The sequence below is a fragment of the Schistocerca americana genome, chromosome 6 (assembly GCF_021461395.2).
Source record: "Schistocerca americana isolate TAMUIC-IGC-003095 chromosome 6, iqSchAmer2.1, whole genome shotgun sequence".
Classification (NCBI taxonomy): domain Eukaryota; kingdom Metazoa; phylum Arthropoda; class Insecta; order Orthoptera; family Acrididae; genus Schistocerca; species Schistocerca americana.
In genome coordinates, this window is record NC_060124.1 from 49,377,903 (window position 1) to 49,398,316 (window position 20,414).

Below are 20,414 nucleotides of genomic sequence, written 5' to 3' on the forward strand. Positions count from 1 at the left end.
TTTGAACCTAAGTAAATGATATTAAATATTATTCAATCATTTTCAAAATCGGTACACCAACTTTTCTTATTAAGGAGAAGATTGTATAAAAACTTCAGCATTGAAACTATCATAGTTTCGGAGATAAAAAAATTGCTAAAAGTGTCAAAAACCGACTCTTAGGAAACTAAATTCAGTTAGGAAATATAATAGTTTTCTGGTATAATCGGAAAACATAAACAGAACTCTCAGTGTGCAGAATTAATTAATTGAGATTTTCATATTGTAAATTCAATTACTTTTCGTTTTCGTAATATAAAAATTAGGCAAAATTATTATTTGTGTCTAATATTGTTGTGGGAATAAATGTGAGCAAATGAGAGTGTGTACGTTGGACATTAGTCAGATTTAAATGCTGCATGACATACCATCGTAAGTAACCTGCAACCTCCTCATGGGAAAATGATCCTATGGAATTTACCCACTTTGCTGCTGACGTATGTCTAGGTGTGATTGCTATTGTAACAGAGCAGCCACAAAGTCACCTGGAGTAAAATCAGTATCTGAAGAATATTTCCAGAATTATTGGATTTTCGTTTTCGTTTATTAAACATTACGCAAATATTTGTATGTCAGAATGACGTAAATGCCTCTGTGTATAAGGATTTGTTCAGGCCAGTTTTGGCGCGAGTATGATCATGAGCGAACCCTTCTGATTGGCAGCGTGTACGATCAACCAATCAGAATCGAGACAGTTCCCGCTCATTACCTGATAGTTACACTGGGAGTGAGGCTGCAAGAAGTGAAGTCGCTCGCTAGCTTTGAACGTGGACAGTCATGTTACTAGTGCCAGTCAAAATAATGTGTAAGATGAAGACATTCATAGTGTTTGAGATATTGGTGAGCTAAGTCGAGAGCAGTTGCTGTTGAGGACTACATGGCGAAATTTCAGAGATTTTGACAAAATCTGTTGGACAGATATTTGCGTGTGAAATATTGGCCTTCATAGTATCTGTATGGCATGTTTCAGTACTCAACCACCGAGCATTTTTGGCGAGTAGTCTCTCTTTTAGAAATTCACAAGAAGGACCGAATTTAATAACTCAAATTAGTGGTGAAATTAATGATAGTGAAAACGTTGTTTAGTTCGGGTTGGGTTTTGACAGATTTCTGGCTGCTGTGCGTGTGAAATATGTGTATGAGTTGTGAACTGGAAGAAAATGGTCAATAGTTTAAATGTGGACTGAATAGTACCTTTCTTTTGGCTATCAATAACAAAATAAACATTTATATGTGAAAATTTCGGACATTATTTTCCAGAAGCCAATACGTTTTCTTACTGTCCGATAAAATTGAATGACAGTTTTTCTATAGAAGTTCCTTCCGTTACTAGAGTTTGCGGCCTCAGTAATTGTAGATGTTAGATGGTGTTTTTTATCAACGCTGCTTTTACATCATCTTATAAGTATCTACGTTGCCGAGTGAAGGGACATCGAGCAGACGCCGTTCGGAGGTAGGTGAATTTTAATTTGCAGCCTGCACAGCGACAACGATGTAACGAGAAAAAAAACGCCCGAAACAGCATACTGAGTTGTGAGCTAAGGAAAAGAGGCACTTGTTTCAACATTTCGACTTACTTAGCTTTCTGACTAAAATTTTATTTAAACTTGTTGGTCAAGAGTCGATTTAAATATACCAACTACATGACAGAAAAAGTAATATTCTGATTATACAGGGTGATCAAAAAGTCAGTATGAATTTGAAAACTTAATAAATCACGGAATAATGTAGATAGAGAGGTAAAAATTGACACACATTCTTGGAATGACATGTGGTTTTATAAGAACAAAAAAAAGTTCACAAAATGTCCTACAGATGGCGCTGGACAGAAAACGTTAGCGACTGCGCATGACAATCATGTGTAAAAGGAGCTGTAATGAGAGAGAGAATCAGATGCGCCAGCAGTCGCAGCATGTTGACGTTACCTGAAAACGCGCTTTTAGTGAAGCTGTACTATCAGAATGGGGAATGCGCTAGTTCAGCGTTACGATCCTATCGCCATAGGAAGGGGATTCGAACGGGTAAAGGTATGTTGACAAATGCAGCTGTGGCGAGAATGATTTCGAAGTTCGCAGCCACGGGTTGTTTAGACGATAGACCCCGTAGTGGCCGACCGAGCACAAGGCGTAATGCTGCTGAGACACTTCAGGAATAAATGGAAACTGTAGCGGCTTCTTCTATGCACGGCGAAGTCATCGCTTGTGCAGTCGCGCCGGCATTCCATACTCTACTGTTCGGTTGGCACTGAGGCGCACCCTCCGACGCTATCCGTACAGAATCCATCGGCATCATGACATCATGAACTGTTACCTGGCGATTTAGTGAAACGGAGAGGATTTTCCGTGCGGGCGTTTCAAAAGATGGCGGAAGATGACGATTGGCTGAGTAACGTGTTGTGGACTGACAAAGCTCATTTCACGCTCCGAGGCTCTGTCAACGCCCACAACTGCACAATTTGGGCTACCGAAAGTCCTAGAACTGTCGTGGAAACTCCATTGCACGACGAAAAAGTCACAGTATGGGTTGGACTTTCCACATCTACCGTTATCGGGCCTTTTTTCTTCGAGGAAATGCGTGAATCTGGTTTTGTAACTGCTACCGTGACGGGTGAGAGGTACGCCGATATGTTACAGAATCGCATCATTCCCAGCCTGGTTGGTAAACAACTGCTGGAACGTACGATGTTTATGCAGGATGGCGCTCCACGCCATATTGCTAGACGAGTGAAAGATCTCTTCCGCGCGTCGTTTGGTGACGATCGTGTGCTCAGCCGCCACTTTCGTCATGCTTGGCCTCACAGGTCCCCAGACCTTAGTCAGTGCGATTATTGGCTTTGGGGTTACCTGAAGTCGCAAGTGTATCGTGATCGACCGACATCTCTAGGGATGCTGAAAGACAACATCCGACGCCAGTGCCTCACCATGACTCCAGACATGGTTACAACATTATTCCTCGACTACAGCTATTGTTGAGGAATGATGGTGGACATATTGAGCATTTCCTGTAAAGAACATCATCTTTGCTTTATCTTACTTTGTTATACTAGTTATTGCTTTGCTGATCAGATGAAGCGTCATCTGTCGAACATCTTTTGAACTTTTGTATTTTTTTGGTTCTAATAAAACCCCATGTCATTCCAAGCATGTCTGTCAAATTGTATCTCTCTATCTACATTATTCCGTGATTTATTCAGTTTTCAAATTTATACTGACTTTTTGATCACCCGGTACATAATTCTCTGTAAAATAACGAGAAAAATTATGTTCATGACTTGTTACAGGAACATATCTTATCTGAAACCCCTTGTATTCGTTAAATGTAGCAAAAATTTGAACAATAACACAATAACGCTTAGATATACCATTCCGTTACTGCTGACTAGTTCATATTGTTTCCTTTTCTATACTTACTCATCCTTCTGCTGCTTTACTTTACGTTACGTTGTGGTCAGACTTTACAGACTGGCGATATGCCTATGTTTCAGTGCTCAAAGGAATGAATCTAAGATCCCTTCGAATGATATAGCCAAAAGGCCAGAAATCGTGTAATGGTAATAATCTACATACCTTGAGGTTTCGAGTGCAAAATGAGCCTGGTGACAGTAATTTTCAACGTACGACATATGGAGAGAAATAATCGGCAAGCTGATTATTAGTATTTTAACAGGACTTGTGACCAATGCCACATGCTCATGGTGTAGTTCCAGACAGTACAGAAACCGCGTGAGGAAAAGGACGTTATGTCACTGAGGCACCTGATTTATTCTGACTAAAAGGACGTGTCATTGAAGAAATGAATGAATTCTAGGAACAGTACTAGTGGACAAAGAAAGTGTGATTACCAATAATTTCGTCATTTGTGTATAAGGCTTACTAGTCAGATTATACACCGTGAGCCGCGTGGGATTAGCCGAGCGGTCTAAGGCGCTGCAGTCGTCGACTGTGAGGCTGGTCCCGGTAAAGGTTCGAGTCCTCCCACGGTCATGGGTGTGTGTGTTTGTCCTTAGGATAATTTAGGTTAAGTAGTGTGTAAGCTTAGGGACTGATGACCTTAGCAGTTCAAAAAATGGTTTAAATGGCTCTGAGCACTATGGGACTTAACATCTATGGTCATCAGTCCCCTAGAACTTCGAACTACTTAAACCTAACTAACCTAAGGACATCACACAACACCCAGTCATCACGAGGCAGAGACAATCCCTGACCCCGCCGGGAATCGAACCCGGGAACCCGGGCGTGGGAAGCGAGAACGCTACCGCACGACCACGAGCTGCGGACCCTTAGTAGTTAAGTCCCATAAGATTTCACACACATTTGGACATTTTTATACACGGTGATACAGCTGCCCCTACTACCGAAATTTATGCAACCCGCAAAACCTTCAAATACCACGAGCATGTCTATCACATTACCTCGATTGCTATGTGAAAACTATTAATCCTACAGAAACATGAGCAGATACATAAAAATTAGCAGATCGTTGTTGTAGGAAATATACGGTAGCTAAATTTGGCACTGGGATGCATTTTGGCCAATGCCCGTAGTTTTCGAATTATTAAAAAAATTAAAAAGTATAAAAGCGACCTTCAAGTGCATTTCTCTTAAATAACTCGAAAACCGTGGCCTCCACCGAAAACGTATTCCAGTGCAAAATTTGATTGCGTTAAATTTCCTACAAAAAGGTCCTGTTCATTTCTTCTGTAGGAATAGTAGTTTGCACAAAGGGAGCAAGAAACTACGAGTATCATATGCGTGGTATTTGGAGGCGTTGCTGGCTGAATAAAACCCAGCCTTGGCGGCAGCCTGATCACCTAGCATAAAATACACTGATGAGCGAAAACATTATGACTCCAGCCTATAGTGAGGTTGAATGCATCTTGATGGTGTTGCGGGCACGTGACGCAGTAAGAAAAGAATGTAAGCGGAAGAGAGACGAATGGACAATCATAATAGCAAAGATACGGCCGGCAAATATGTAAATCCTCTCATATAAGCGGTTACGACAAAGGGCAAATTGTTGTGGAGCTGCGGCTAGAAAGGAGAATCTCTCAAACGGCGAAGCTGGTTACCTGTTGGCGTAGTGCTGTCGTTAGCACCTATGGAAAGCGACTAAGGAATGGGGAAAAGGGAAATTCCGAGTAGATGGCCAGGATTTGGACATCCAAGCACCACGCAACGTGAAGGCCGGTGGATTCCACTCTGTAAAGAAGCGTAGGCCGTGATTTATGGTACATCTGACGACAAAATACATTGCTGTTGCCGTAAAAAGTGTTTAGAGCACTCCTTTAACGCACTGTGTTGAATACAGGGCACTGCACCAGAGACAAGAGGATGAGGGGAGCAAATGGACAGAGGAGGAGATGGACATTGGGACGGGGAAGAGAAGATGAATTACTAAATGATTTGGAATAAATAAATACCCGGGCAAAGACAGTTTATTGAGCTAGTATATGTTATAAATGCTAAATATATGATATGTGAATGTAATCTTCAGCGGCGTATATTGTTGGTGAAAAGCTCTTGGGTTTCCATCTTCTGGCGAAGATGATGAGCATGACACCTTCGAAACCAAGCGATATCTAACTCTGCCCCCCGAAATTCCAGTGTACAATGACTAATGCTGGTGTTTAGTGATATAGACTTTTCTAAGTAAAACGAGCTGTGGCCGTTATGTGACATTAGTGCTGATTGGCTATCGAATACAGCTTTTAAAATTTTCAGTATTGTACAAAATGAAATAAAGTTTAATAACTTAATGGACTGGACTACGGACTTGTTTGACAAAGGAGTCAAAAACATATGAAAAAACTCATAAAACAAATAAAAGGTTCTTTTTTTTAAAAAAATAAGGTTAATTTAAAAGCTATGTTTGCGTAAAACATTATGATGGATTTACTGTAGGAAATAATTCATAATAATTTTAATATTTCAGAACCCTTGCTATACGCTGTAATTTTATAACGTACGGTTCTGTATGCTTGGCAAATCTAGTTCTCTACGAGGTTTAAGGAGATGTTGATGGTACACTTAGGACACAAGTACCGTTCAATCGTTCAAAGTCAAATTGCAGTAGACACTCTGGATAGGTTTGAAGATTTGAATCAGGAAGATGACACAAGTGATAGTTATCAAATATTATCCACTCTTCTCCCTATTCTGTAATTTTGAAAACAACTCTTTTCGTCATTGAGATCATCATTTCTGTCTAGTGACCTGTCGCTGTCGATATTGCTTGTCTGCACATTTATATAGACAGGAAATCCACTCACGAACATAAATACAATGCCATCTATTGTCGGTCGTTTTTACAACGAGGAAAAGAGTGGTAACATAAACAGATGCGGAGTAGTTCGGTCTGAGAATCTCTCCCGCGACCTCGAGCACCGTGAATCACAATGAAGAATTAGAAGAAAAGATGCAGTGTCCTCCTCCTGCCACTTGGCACGGAGTCTGGCAAACTTCCTTGGCTTGTTCTTTCCTAGAACACATTATGCAGCTGAGGGAACTTTTTTAATTCTCTGTCCATATATGTTTCGACACCTGTGTGTCATCTTAGTAGAACTGTAGTATTACGACCTAAATCTATGTAATAATTGATCACCCGATTTTGCCTTTTTATGTTTCATGTCTACGCAGCATGTAATTTGCACAGTAGATGACATAACAGCCATTAAAGCAGACCAACATGTACAATACATTGTGTAAAATAAATGCAGCTGATACTTCAGTACATAAAACCACAGTCATTGAGTTATGTATTCATGGAAACGGTATCTCGTTTGAATACCTCACTTAAATGAACATTCCGCCACCAGCACATACATCGTAATGCGGTCAGCTGTATTTAGCGTGTTGCATCCACCACTAACACTTCGAATCTTTCTATCTCGCTAAGTATTAGGTTTATGCCTAAGTTCCGAGCGTTTTTGTTTTGCATGTTGGTATTTGGGTGCATTAGGTGTATCCGTCTATTATTTTTTATGTGATTTACTGTTGCTATTAGAGTTTACATACTGTCATTTTATCATTTGGAGACAGTGAGATTAACTGCGGACACTAAAAAATAGAGTACCATGTAGAGAAATCGGAACATTTCCTCCGTATTGTTGTATTGAGATCAGTAGAGGGTTGATAGCACAGGAGGCAGCCAGAAACATTTGAAACTTGAATGACGCTAACGCCATTTAACAGAGCACAGCAAGAAAACGTTTCACGTATATGAAACTTCCTGGCAGATTAAAACTGTGTGTCGGACCCAAACTCGAACTCGGGACATTTGCTTTTCGCGGGCAAGTACTTTACCATCTGAGTTACTCAAGCACGACTTACGCACCGTCCTCACAGCTTTACTTCTGCCAGTATCTCGTCACCTACCTTCCAAACTTCAAAGAAGAACTCCTGCGGACCATGTCCGGCACACAGTTTTAATCTGCCAGGAAGTTTCATATCAGCGCACACTCCGCTGCAGAGTGAAAATTTAATTCTGGAAACAATCCCCAGGCTTTGGCTAAGCCATATCTCCGTAATACCCTTTCTTCCAGGAGTGCTAGTACTGCATGGTTCGCAGGAGAGCTTCTGTGAAGTTTGGAAGGCAGGTGACAAGATACTGGCAGAAGCAAAGCTGTGAGGAGGGGGCGTGAGTTGTGTTTGGGTAGCTCAGATGGTAGAGCACTTGCCCGCGAAAGGCAAAGGTCCCGAGTTCGAGTCTCAGTCCGGCACAGAGTTTTAATCTGCCAGGATGTTTCATATCAGCGCACACCCCGCTGCAGAGTGAAAATTTCTTTATGGTTCACGTATATTTTTTATATTAGTGACTCTCCATCTTCAAGAAACTTTCGGGGTTTGATGAAGAACGTTTAAACGCATTAATCGACAATGATCCCCGTCGGTGTACTCGAGCACCACCAAAAAGTGATGAAGTGTCATAATTACACCACCGTGCGGAAGGGAGTGTATGGCTAACACATGCCGTAAGCCAAAACCACAAAAACGAGTGGGTGCCCAAGTTTGAGTCACTGCTTACTCGTCATCAATTGCCTTGTGAACAAACTGACCGTTTCTATCCCATATTGATACTGGTGTCGAGAAATGACGTCTTTATGCTAACATAAGGAAAGGAAAGGGATGAATGAGCCCAGACAAAGCAGCAACTCCCCTTGCAAACACATGAGCACGTCTATGAAAGTTAATGTTATACATATGGTGGAACAACGAGGTGTAACCAAAACTGCTGGCGTGTATTGTCAACAAGAGAGAAGGAGTATCGTAACACGCAGTCCAAGAACAACGATCAGGAAAACTGCACGAAGTAATACTACTCCACGATAACGCTCGCTCACATTTTGCTAGACTGACAGATAGCTCTAAACAGGAGTTTCCAGCCTCTTCCGCTCTCTATCGAACAACCCTCAACTAACTTCCTTTTCGGATTACAAAGCGCTCCGGACATGGCTGCGACTCAAAACCTTGTGATTTCTTTAGTCGCTGAATCGAAAAGTGACCCCATCGTTGGAAGACTGTTGTACATAACGAACGAATATATATTATTGATTAGGAAACTCTCTGTTATTTTATCAAGTGTGGTTATTTAATTTATGGGAGAACGCTATAACCTTATGCACCAACCCAGTATAAACTTGATTTTAAATGATATAAACTTGATTTTAAATGATTTGTACGCACTTTGGTTAAAGACATCATCGCACGACAGAAAAATATTTTATATTAAAAAAAATTAATAATATTTGTTATTAGGTTGCTCTATGTAGAGAGCAGATTTTCGCATTTGTTTCTTTCAGTCTACAGTGGTTGTCAGTGTGATAAGCAATGTAAGTGTTTTCATGTTGCAGTATTCTTGTTCAGAGTACCGACTCCTGAGGGTCCCGTTTGTGTTTAATTTTGTGAACGGACCAAGTAATATCTGTAGAGATTGTCTGTTAGCTACATTCTTTTGTAGGGTTAGATCGTAGTGTGGTGAGCTGAGTGATAGAATGTATATTTCTAATGCTTCCAGGAGATCCATTTTCTTGCCAAACTTACTGGTGTGCAATACTGCAAGTTAGGCCTCTTTAATATGATAAACAGTGAGTGGCAACGCTACATTCATTTGTGTGTGTGTGTGTGTGTGTGTGTGTGTGTGTGTGTATGTGTGTGTGTGTGTAAACGCACACATGTATTTGTTTGTTGTGGTCGATGCAACTCTCAATGTTCCTCTCACCTGTGCGAGCACCTTCAAGTCCAAATGACTACTTCAACTTTTTCTTTTTTGGGATCATCAAACTTTCTTCTGGTTTGATGCGGCCCGCCATGAATTCCTCTTCTTTGACAAATGGTTCAAATGGCTCTGAGCACTATACGACTTAACTTCTGAGGTCATTAGTCGCCTAGAACGTAGAACTAATTAAACCTAACCAGCCTAAGGACATCACACACATCCATACCCGGGGCAGGATTCGAACCTGCGACCGTAGCGGTCACTCGGCTCCAGACTGTAGCGCTTAGAACCGCATGCCCACTCCGGCCGGCCTTCTGTGACAACCTCTTCATCTCAGAGTAGCACTTGCAACCTACGTCCTCAAAGATTTTCGGGATGTATTCCTAGCTCTGTCTGTCTCTACTGTTTTTGCCCTCTACAGCTCCCTCTAGTACCATGAAAGTCATAGCCGGATGTCTTAACAGATGTCCAACGATACCTTCTCGTTGTCAGAGTTTTCCAAATACTTCTTTCCTCTCCGAGTCTGCGCAGAACGTCCTTATTGCTTACCGTATTAGTCCACCTACTTTTCACCATTCGCCTGTAGCATCACATCTCAAATGCTTCGATTCTCTTCTGTTCCGATTTTTCCCACAGTCCACGTAGAACTACCATGCAATGCTATGCTCCAGATATACATTCTCAGAAATTTCTTCCTCTAAAGAAGGCCTATGTTTGATACTTGCCGACCTCTCTTGGCCGGGAATGCCCTTTTTGCCACTTCTATTCTGCTTTTGATGTCCTCCTTGGTCCGTCTGTCATTGGTTATTTTACTGCCTAATTAGCAGAATTACTTAATTTCAACTACTTCGTGACCGTCAATCCTGATGTTAAGCATGTCGCTGTTCTCATTTTTGCTACGTCTCGTCACTTTCGTCATACTTTTATTTCCTCTCAGTCGATATTCTGCACTCATTAGATTGTTCATTCCATTCAGTACATTCTTCACTTTCACTCAGGACAGCAATGTCCTCAACGAACGTATGATTGGCATCCTTTCACTTTGAATTTTAATTTCACTCATTAACCTAGCTGTTATTTCCATTATTGCATCTTCGATGTATAGACTGAACAGTAGCGGGGAAAGACTGCACCCTTTTTAATACGAGCGCTTTGTTCTTGGTTGCCCACTCTCATTATTCCCTCTTGTCTCTTGTACATATTGTATATCAGACGTCTCTCCCTATAGTACAGCTATAACTCTCAGAATTTCGAACATCGAATATTTTACTTTATCGAACTCTTTTTCCAGGTCGACAGATCCTATGAACGTGTCTTTATTTTCCTTTAGCCTTGTTTCTTTTATCAACTGCTACGTCAGAATTATCTCAATTGTGCCTTTACCTTTTCTAAAGTCAAACTGTTCATCTAGCACATCCTTAGTTTTCTTTTCCTTCCTCCTGTGTATTATTCTTGCCAGCAACTTGGATGCATGAGTACTTACGTTGATTGTGTTATAATTCTTGCACATGTCAGATCTTCTAGTCTTCGTAATTCTGTGAATGATATTTTGCCGAAAGTCAAATGGTATGTCACCAGACTCATACATTCTACACACCAAAGTGAATAGTCGTTTTGTTGACAATTCTAGCAATGAATTTAGAAATTCTGATGGACTGATATCCATCCCTTCTGCCTTATATGATCTTAAGTCCCCCAAAGCTCTCTGAAATCCTGATTTTAATACTAGATCCACTATCTCTTCTAAATCGTCTCTTGCTTCTTCTTCTATCACATCAGACAAACCTTTCCCCTCATAGATGCCTTAATGTACTTCGTCCACCTATCCGCTCTCTCCTCTGCATCAAACAGTAGAGTTCCCTGTACACTTTTAATATTACTATTCTTGCTTTCAATGTCACCGAACGTTGTTTTGACTTTCCCATATGAAAGTCAGTCTTTCCAACAATCAATTCCGTTTCGATTTCTTCATAATTTTGATGCAGCCATTCCGTCTTAGCTCTCCTGCACTTCCTATTTATTTCATTTCTCAGCGCCTTGTATTTCAGTAATCCTGAATTACCCTGAATATTTTTGTACTTTCTTCTTTCCTCGATAAACTGAAGTATTTCTTATGTTACCCAAGGTTTCTTCACAGTTTCCCTCGTTGTACCTATGTTTTTCTTTCCAACTTCTGTGTTTGTCCTTTTTAGAGATGTCCATTCGTCTTCAACTATACTGCCTGCTTAGCTATTCCCTTATTGCTGCATGTACAGCCTTACAGAACTTCAGACGTGTCTCGCCATCCCTTAGAACTTCCTTATCCCACTTACTTGCGTATTAATCCGTCCTGACTACTCTCTTAGACTTCAGCCTACTTTTCATCACTATTTGAGTCTATATCTGCTCCTGCATGAGTCTTACAGTCCAGTATCTGATTTCGGAATCTACGTCTGCCGTATCATCTGGTCTTTTCCAAGTACAACGCTTTCTCTTGTGATTCTGGAACCGAGTATTCGCTATTACTAGCTCAAATTTATCACAGAGCTCAATTAGTCTTTCTCGACCCTCATACCTTGTCCCAAAGCCCATATTCTCCCTTAACCTTTTGTTCAACTCGTTCCCCTACAACTACATTCCATTCCCCCATGACCATTAGATTTTCATCTCCGTTTACGAACTGTATTATCCGTTCTGTATCCTCATATACTTCCTGTATTTCTTCATCTTCAGCTTGCGACGTCGGCATGTATACCTGAACTATCACTGTCGGTAAATACGAAGTTAGGCTTTCGTGGCCATTGTCACTGTCAATAAAATTTTTCTGAGTTTGTGGCCACATTGTCAATATGTAAAACTACAGACGTTTGGGTCGCTGTTGCAAGTGACCTTCTTCAGGGTGCTTTTGTTCACTACTGAATGAATAAACATTGTTTCTTATATACCTGCAAATGTGGTTCTTATCTAATCCCGAGAGGCTGTTAAGGATGAAGGGGAGCCATGTTAGAAGTTCTTTATTGGTGTTTTTATTATTTCTTTTCATTGGTGGAAACCCGGCATTTTGACTGGTATTTCCATTACTGCTTGTGACTGGTGGAAATCGGCGAATGAGAAACCAGGCAGCAATTGTGCCGTGGCGTTATTTTCATGCTTTCTATCTTCGGCTGAGGCGCGCCAATACTTTATGTATCTACGGCCTCTGCGGTCTCCGGAGCGCCTGTGTGTATTGTTTCACGTGAGTTATCGTCCAGTAACGCTGTTATTGCTAGCAGCCAAAACGTCAGAAGTCGGTACCCGTCTTCTGTGTTCATGTTAGCGTGTCGCTTGGCTATTTCTGTTGGCTCTACAATCTTCCTCCTGAAAGTAAAAGGTTATTCCGCCAGTACGCGAGCTTCACCAAAATCAATCTGTTTGCCGCACTCATCCTGATGTTGTGCCACCACTGACTTGGTGTGTTGTCTTAGTCGGATACATATTTTGCGTTCAGATATCCGTGTGCTGATAGGTTGCACCCTCGCGCCTACGTTCATTACTCCACATTCGCACCTGATTTCGTAAACTCCGGCAGCATGTAGTTTGTCACCTGCGTCTTTCTTTGTCCGAAGGACGTCTTTTACTCTGTTTCTGCTTCGGAAAATCTTCTTGATGTCTGTTCGGCTGAGAATTTTGGCCCACCCGTTCAGTGATACCTTGAACATATGGCAATAGAGCGATGTTTTGTGCTTCCTCCTACTCTCCTCTACCGCCTTCATTCGTTGTCGCCACAGTTTTATCTATTAATTTCATCCCATAACCATGAAACAAGGTTTTCTAATTCAGCAGTAAAGCAAAACTACCTGAAGAACATCAGTTGCAAGAGTAACGAAACGTCGGTAGTTCTACATGTTGACAATGTGGTCACAAACCCAGAAAACTTTTATTGACCATCGTTGTCGGTGTTGGTTTGCTGTCAATTCTGACAATAACAACCCTATCACTGAACTGTTCACTGTAACACATTCTTTGTCCTTCCCTTCTACTCATAACGAATCCTATTCCCGTTATACTATTTTCTGCTGCTGTTGACATAAACCTATACTTATATGACCAGGAATCCTTATCTTCTCTCCATTTCACTTCATTGACCCCTACTATATCTACGAGTAGATTGTACCTTTGTAACGTAAGGTTCCTTTATACGATAAAATTTAATTTTTTCAATTATTACTTTCTTTTTCCCCAGACCTATGCAATACTTTACCATTATTTATGTGTTCTACCCATCTTCAGTATTTTCCTGTAGCATCACATTTCAAATGCTTATATTCTCTTCCTCTCTGAACTGTTTATCGCCCATGTTCCGTTTCCATGTGTGGGTGCACCCCATAAAGACACTTTCAAAGAACATTTCCTAACGTATCTATATTTGGTGTTAACCAATTTCTCATCTTAGAACTGCTTTTCTTCTCATTGTCGGTCTAAATTTGGAACCCTCTCTACTTCAGCAGTAATCGGTTATTGTGTTGACGGTATCTTGAATGCAATCTTCTTCCTGGTTGGCCAAGATAAAAGTTGAGGCATTTATTACGAACAATACATAACACTGATTTTTCTGGTTGTAGGCTGTGATTTTGGTGAAGTATGGTACGTCATATTTCACAGTGTTACTGGCACAGAAACTTCTTTAAATTACGTCCTTTCTAGGATTATTGCTGCTTCGTAAGATATTATACCTAAGAAGGGAAAGCATGCAAATATTTTATTTTCTGCTGGTGTTTGTGAAACTACTGAAGTAAATTTATTTCAGTAATTGAACTCATAAGAGATAATTTGCTTATTGTTTTGGTCAACTGTTTTAACAATTGATTGGCAGATGTATTAAGTGGAGTTTTATATGGAGGGTGTCCCAAAAAAGAACGACAAATATGGGGGGGGCAGGTGCCTTACATCAAAACAAGGAAAAAATTTGTAGTACACAAGGGCTCTAAAGAGCATATCTTAATAGATATGAGCTATTGTTTAGTATAAGACATGTGCATAGCGAAGATGAACAATTGCCCATAGCTCCTAACGTATACACATTAGATCAGATGTTGGGCAAACATTTCCTCATCTCAAAGTAGGGAATGCAGAGACCTTGTATGGGAAGAGATTTTGAAACTTCTTTATTTAAATGAGTGTGTCTGTGCTTAAATTGGTGAATGACTGAGACCCACAATATCCTACCGCAACACAATATGACTGCTCAAAAAATAGATAAACTGACTTCAAATAATTAATTCAAAAGAGTGGCCCTGACTAAAAAGAAATCCTAGCAATAACCTAAACATTTCATTAAGCACTTACCTCACAAAAATCTTCATTGCGCGAACTACTGCAATACAGCGAGCGTCAATACTGCCTGCTAAATAAAATATTCTAACTACTAAAGCCACTAACTACTAATAGGCATGTGGTTAGCAAAGGAAAGATTTTGTTGCAAAACCAAATAATGTAATTTTTTGGCCTTAATAATGTTATATCCAGTTCAGACACGATTATAAATCGTCCTTGACATCTAGTACAAAGGTATATAATCATGAATAATATTCAATCTCCAAGTCGAACATGTACAGATCGTTAGCCTAAATTAACAATTCTGACCTCTACCCTCCATCAATGCTAACTTCTCACATTTAACATCCATCACTGCTGGCTGTTCGCCTCCAACTGTCGAACAGTACTTCCATCACTGCTGGCGACTAACTTCCAACTGCCCAACACTACTGGCGATTAACTTCCAACAACGAGTCCATCCAGCCACAAAGAAAGCGCAGTCAGAGATCCAATGCAAAGCACTACATAGCGCTGCAAACACAGAAGCAGCCATCTTACAATTTGTTTCATAGTATCTAAGAAAAACAAGTGCTCATACCTCTTAATGTTAGGATTTTAGAGCCCACACTTACTAGATATTTTTTACTTATTTCTGTGTAAGGAACCTGTCCCTAAGGTTTTTCATTGTTTTGGGACATTCTGTAATACAGTTAACATGAATTTAAATCCGTTGTGTACTGGAGATTTTGCTACACACTTGGAGAAGTCTCAACAATAGTTTCATCCAGAACTTACAAAGAAGGAATTACGAAACACCACAGATTTGAAGTGATGATGAGATTGCAAGCCAAACGACTGCATTCACAAGCTGCTTGCTTACATAACCAGTGAGCTGATAAATACGAAGGTTTCTCAGAAAGCAATACGCCGCATTTTTTATTCTCCGCCAGAAACAATGCAACGAATGTGAAACGTTACGTACGTATTATCTGAGGCCTCCCATGTAAGCGCGCCAAGTTTCCGTCACTTCCGACAGATAGCGTAGCTGCAGGACAGTTACGAAATGGCTTCTGTAGGTGATGTACGTTACAAGCAATGTACCATCATTTCATTTCTCACTGCAGAGAAAGAAACTGTGGGGAATATTCACAAACGATTGTGCGAAGTCTATGGAGCATTTGCTGTCGACAAAAGTACAGTTAGTCCTGGGGCACGGAGGGTGAGGTCATCAGGAGGCGGTTCGGCGGAGCTCCATGATTTGAGGCAGTTGGGGCCAGGGCTGTCACACCTCACATGCTGCAGCGAGGACAGATGCATTAAAGGACGCCATTCGCGAAAGAGACTTTGAGGGCGATGAGGAGGTGATACTCACAGTGAAGTAGTGGCTCCACTATGAGGACAAGGATAGGTAACAACAGGGCATATACGCCCTTGTTCCACGCTGGAGGAAGGTCATAGAATGGGATGGAGATAACTTGGAAAAACAGGATGTGTAGATAAAACACCACTCTTTCGTGTGTGTAGTATTCATTGTGTTCAATAAAGAACTATTAAAGAAAAAATGTTGTGCATTACTTTCTGGGCAACCCTAGTAATTTGATAGTCAAATTTCCGCCACAAAGTAATTTTCCCGTGAGCCTGAACTGTTACATACAGTGATGGGGAAAATTACTGCAGGACGAAAAGGTCTGAGCCATTTTATGAGTATTGGTCATCAGCTTTTAAGATAGTCCCAAGATGGTGCATTTGTTAAACAGTAAAAAAAAGAGCTGTTACGTTCAATCTTGCTTCCTGGGCAGCCTTTTTTTTTTTTTTTTTTTTACTTTTTGAGTGTCTTTGGTTCGACGCCACTGCGGCATGGCCAATGTAATACATTGCAGTCTTCCCTCTCACTCAGGAGTACATTACCAGGTGTTGTGAGTGACGCTTGCCCTACAATGGCACAAGGATGGCACATCGAATAAGGAAATAAAACCGGAGACATACTCTGGCTGAGTCCCTCTCTGAGGTGGTCGCTTGGGTCCGGTCTAAGTCCCACCCCAAGAGCAGGCGAGTGTCCTGAACCTCTATCTGTTCCGCCGCCCTCTTTGACACGGCCGTTGGCTGTATGAGGGTGACTTATTATGCCGGAAGTTCAAAATGGTTCAAATGGCTCTGAGCACTATGGGACTTAACATCTGTGGTCATCAGTCCCCTAGAACTTAGAACTACTTAAACCTAACTAATCTAAGGACATCACACACATCCATGCCCGTGGCAGGATTCGAACCTGCGACCGTAGCAGTCGCGCGGTTCCGGACTGAGCGCCTAGAACCGCGAAACCACCACGGCCGGCATGCCGGAAGTCTTCAGTCACATTTTCTGACGATTTTTATTCAAAATTACAGCGATGGCGGGATTCGAACCCGGTAATGAAGCCGTTTTAATCACTAATAAAAGATGCTACTCCCTTTTTTAATTACGTTCCCAAGTCTAAAAATATTTTTAACCCATTCTTTACCTTAGAAGACCGTCAGCTTATCCACTTTTCCCCCAAAGGAAGCTCCTGCCGCCCTACGAGAGGTGTGGGGCAAAGCAAGCAGGGATCCCAACTCAATGCCTGGTCACCATGTCCCCTTCCCAGAATCCGAGCCGGCCGGAGTAGCCGAGCGGTTCTAGGCGCTACAGTCTGGAATCGCGTCACCGCTACGGTCGCAAGTCCGAATCGTGCCTCGGGCATGGATGTGTGTGATGTCCTTAGGTTAGTTAGGTTTAAGTAGTTCTAAGTTCTAGGGGACTTATGACCTGAAAAGTAAGTCTCGTGGGCGCTCAGAGCCATTTGAATCATTTTGAACCACAACCCGAACCCCCAGGAACCAAGGAAAGAGAGGGAAAGTGGAACGGAGATACAATGAACATAAAGGATTATTAAATTCTTTTTAATTTTTTTATTTGTATTTTTTTAATTTTTTACAATTTTTGTTTAGTTAATTTGTTATAGATTAACATTAATTCCACTGCGAATAGCAGGAAACCAACGTTGCGAGGAGGAGTGGAAGAGATAGGCATCAACTCCTCATAGCAGGAACACACCAGCTCTGGGGTGGATTAAGGAACACATTGAAAAGGAAACAGGAAATAATTTTCACTATTTGGGATTGCGGATGGCTGCATAATGATAATGGCGTTCATTAAGGAATTGCAAAAAATCAAGGATAATTTTCTCGCCAGCAGCCAAAAACTAGTGAACTGCTTGTTCGCAAATGTACTTCACAGACTTCGACTTCGCTTGTTGGAAGTAACTCACGTCTAGAAAGAGGAGCAGTTAAGTAGGTATCCAATGAGATGTCGAACGGGTAATTAGAGTCAGGATCTGCCGCACCAAATCCAGACACCTCTTGCCGATCCGCACAGCGAATGATGCTCGTCTGTGTCTGAAACATCACAAGCAACACCCAACGGAGTGTCTGCAAGGTGAATTACATTAAGGCGTGATTGGCATACCTGCTTCACATTGACAGTAAGGTACCATGTAGACGGGACTTCATTGTCAGGATAAGGAGAGCACACCGATCGCCAAACGGCAGTCCAGTCGACTATGGGATGCACTCCTCAACCACTATCGGTGACCTCTGCTGCCGAAGAAAGCCATGGACCGACTTTTGAATGTCAAGTGCGTAAGCAACTTCGCAGTAGGGATGTAGCTCAGTTCGAGGAAAAAGAGGCGGAAATAAAAGAAGGGCGGTGGGACATCTGAAATTTGGATAGATGCGGAGAGAGGGTGTGGCGCAGCTGCCACCAGCAATAGGCAGGTAAGGCATGTAAGACATCGGCACCACAGCGCCACGTGAGAGTCAATGAAAAGGGCTAACGTACTGTCGGGCAAATGACACGGACCTAAAACGCCCCTGCACCATGGGAGGTTAGGGGCCTTTTTCCTCATGCTGAATAGCAAACCATGGAAAACATACGAACACAATGCCACTAGCCTGTGGCTGAGATCCCTAGACCGTGGGTACTCCTCAAAATGTGGTATGTGTTATGTAAAGTTATTTAACATACGACATTGAAAGCCGTCGCTTACTTTAATCACAAATATATGTCCGAGTGATGATGAATGTGGTATTCTTTACGTGAAGAAACGTTTTATCAGCTCCATAACCTTCAAGTTGTGAGCTACGCCCTTAATTTTTTTACATGAAATTAGTCAGCTTACTCATGGCACCTCTATTGCCTAAGACTGCTACCGCTTTCAGAATTCATAATGAAATTAGCTAATTTAATAAGACTGAACCTTGAATTGCCATTATACATGTATCAACACAGCAAAATAAAAATTATGAGTAACTGAGGGAATATGAATGGGAGCAGTGGTGTATTTGTGTTTACAAAAATAATGACAAGTTTCAAATAAACGTTTTATAACACAAGGGGGACCCGTGGCCTAGGTAGCGTCTTTGATTCATAATCAAAACGTCTTCGGTCCCGGGTTCGATACCCGCCACTGCCTAAATTTTGATAAACAATCAGCAATGGTGGCCGAAGACTTCCGGCATAAGAAGTCAGCCTCATTCTGCCAACGGCCTTGTCAAAGAGGGCGTAGGAGCGGATAGAGGTTCAGGGCACTCTCTTGTCCTAGGGGTGGGAAATTGCCCCTAAAGGTGGAAGAATCAGCAATGATCAACGACATGAGGATGCAGAAGGTACTGGAAACCACTGCATTAAAGACACGTAACGTGTATCCACAGGACATGTGGCCTGTAATTGAAGAAGTGTCATGATGATCTCTCCATTGGCAAAAGATTCCGAAATAGTCCGCCATTCGGATCTCCGGGAGGGGACTGCCAAGGGGGAGGTTACCATGAGTAAAAGATTGAATAATCAACGAAAGGATAACGTTCTACGAGTCGGGGCGTGGAATTTCAGAAGCTTGAACGTGGTAGGGAATCTAGAAAAACTGAAAGGGGAAATGCAAAGGCTCAATCTAGATATAGTAGGGGTCAGTGAAGTGAAACGGAAGGAAGACAAGGATTTCTAGTCAGATGAGTATCGGGTAATACCAACAGCAGCAGAAATTGTCATAACAGGTGTAGGATTCGTTATGAATAGGAAGGTAGGGCAGAGGGTGTGTTACTGTGAACAGTTCAGTGACCAGGTTGTTCTAATCAGAATCGACAGCAGACCAACACCGACAAAGATAGTTCAGGTATAAATGCCGACGTCGCAAGCTGAAGATGAACAGATAGAGAAAGTGTATGAGGATATTGAAAGGGTAATGCAGTATGTAAAGGGGGACGAAAATCTAATAGTCATGGGCGACTGGAATGCAGTTGTAGGGGAAGGAGTAGAAGAAAAGGTTACAGGAGAATATGGGCTTGGGACAAGGAATGAAAGAGGAGAAAGACTAATTGAGGAGGTTTTATGCTAAATCGGAGAGGAAAGGAATATGTGGAAAACACTGATAAGGAGAAGGGACAGGAAGATAGGACATCTGCTAAGACATGAGGGAATGACTTCCATGGTACTAGAGGGAGCTGTAGAGGGCAAAAACTGTAGAGGAAAACAGAGATTGGAATACGACAAGCAAATAATTGAGGACGTAGGTTGCAAGTGCTACTCTGAGATGAAGAGGTTAGCACAGGAAAGGAATTCGTGGCGGGTAGTCGGTAGACTGATGACAAAAAAAAAAAAAAAAAAAAAAAAAAAAAAAAAAAAAAAAAAAAAAAAAACTCAATTAGCTGATAAATCTTACGAATAATGATAAACACAAATCAGAAATAGGATGTCACTTGATAGGCAATGCATTCATTGGAGTGGAAGCTATACAAATTCTCCCCTGATTTAATCCCTTTCACAATGCAATCTGACATTGTTTACGTGAATCCATTGTGAGGCCCAGTTCTCTTCAA